This window comes from Raphanus sativus, chromosome 8 (assembly GCF_000801105.2).
Source record: "Raphanus sativus cultivar WK10039 chromosome 8, ASM80110v3, whole genome shotgun sequence".
Classification (NCBI taxonomy): domain Eukaryota; kingdom Viridiplantae; phylum Streptophyta; class Magnoliopsida; order Brassicales; family Brassicaceae; genus Raphanus; species Raphanus sativus.
The window spans coordinates 21,586,878-21,588,843 of NC_079518.1; positions in this window are offsets into that span (position 1 = coordinate 21,586,878).

A 1,966-nucleotide genomic window follows, 5' to 3' on the forward strand; every position below is an offset into this window, starting at 1 on the left:
CTGGAGGCACAATAAGAGCTTGTTCAAAAGCTCACTATCGATCTGAGAGTGTAACGTTTCATTGGCTCTATGGCCTTAGTTCTTTACGAATTGTGTTGGGCGATCTTCTTGAAGAGTCGAGCTCGGCCACTGAGCTGCTAAGGTTCCTTGGATATATGGTTCATTGTTTTCGTGGAACAAGATGCATTTCCGGTTCCTCGAGCTTCTGATGTCCATCGGAGTCGGAGATCGAACTTGATGCCTTTATCGGAGAAGGGCGACTTATCGATCCTTCGTGTTTCACGAGCTCGTTAGAGGTCGAGTTTGTCTATTTTCTATTTCAGATGTAAGATCTGTACTTTCTTAACGATAGTCGGATCTGTGTTTCATACAGTTCGTACCTGCGTCATAAGGGTTTCAGGAGCTCGATAGCTCGAGGGATTTTCGTGTTGTCTTCGGTTGGTCAAATTGATTGAAGCGCGAACTGGTAGGCTTTCGCGTTCGAGCTGGCCGAGCCAATCTTTGCCCAGTCTATCGAGACTCGGGCTGTGGTGGTTTGATTTGGATCGTGGTGCTGTAGAGATGCTTCTAGATTTATTTCGTTTTGTTTTAAACGACTTATTAAAGTTCGTTAAGCGAGTCCTTAGCTCTGAGATTGGTCAATGAGAGTGGTGAGAACGCATCGTAGATCGTCCTCCTCTTCAAGATTATGTTCTGTCAGATCATTCTTTTTCGTTAGTCTTGAGGCAGACGTTAGTTTCGTTGTCTCGAGTGAGGCGGTGTCTTTACTGGTCTCGAGCGAGAGATGTCGGGTTCATCAGATTCGAACTAGATGTCTTTTATAGACACTAGTAACGGGTTATTGGAACTCGAGGTGGCAAAAGACGCTCCTATAAGGTCATCTATCACGTTGGAGATCTTTGTTCTTGAACACACGTTGAAACGTATTGGAGAAAGGAACATGACGGACTTCGTAACTCCGTTGAGCAGGAGGAACTCTTGCATCTGTCTTGTGATGAGCTGTCTCTATAGAAAGAACGTGTTGATATCTTTATGGATGTAGTTATTTGGTGGGAATGTGTGATTCAGGTTGCAATCCTTAATCCCACGAGCTATTTTCCCCGCAAGGTTGGAATGTCGTTTGGATGTGACCATACAAGCTGATATGAACTTGCAGCGGCTGATCCTAATATGATCTGAAGACTTGGTAAGAATCGTCTTCCTTCTTGTTCCACCAACCACGTGGTGGAGAAAAATATATATTTTTAATAACAGAAACGCGTTATTTGTTGTCGTCTCTCTTGCTCGACGCGAGGTCTTTTATGTGTATCTTGTTCTCTTATCGGGTACCGAGACATATTGGCGTGGTAAGAGAAACATGTCTATGTCATCAGTCTTGACACAAGAAAAAATCTGAAGTATCTGATCATATAAATCCGTTTAATAAATAGGATGATGATGAATCTTTGTAAGCCCAGAAGTGGGAAATGAATCTTTGTGGCCTAGAGATCGTGAGTGGGGGCTTTCTTCTTTTCTGGAAAGTGAGGATGATCCTCGGCTTTGGCCAATGCAAAGACTTAATTGCTTTATGAATTGATCATAAATGAAAGACATTTTTCCTTCTCGTTCATCGTATCCATGGTGGAGAGAATCATTTAATCATTATATAAATATAATGATTCTTTAATAGCTACTGCTCTTCTTCTTTGGAAAGTAGAGAAGTCAACTCATGCAAAGGTGTCTACCTTTTAGCTCTGAGCTTTGGAGGGCTCCACTTCTTCCTGTTCATCAAACGGTGGTGAAGGTTTCTATGGCGGTGATAACGTTTACGGTTTCTTCGTTGGCATTGCTCCGCCCGAGAGATCTCCGTCTTGAGTGAGAAACCATTCCGTAACAAATATATAACATATTTGGGGACTCTTACATGTTTCAATACGATCTTGTATATCATATCTGCTTAGGGAGAAGAAAGTCTTGCTTTTGTTGG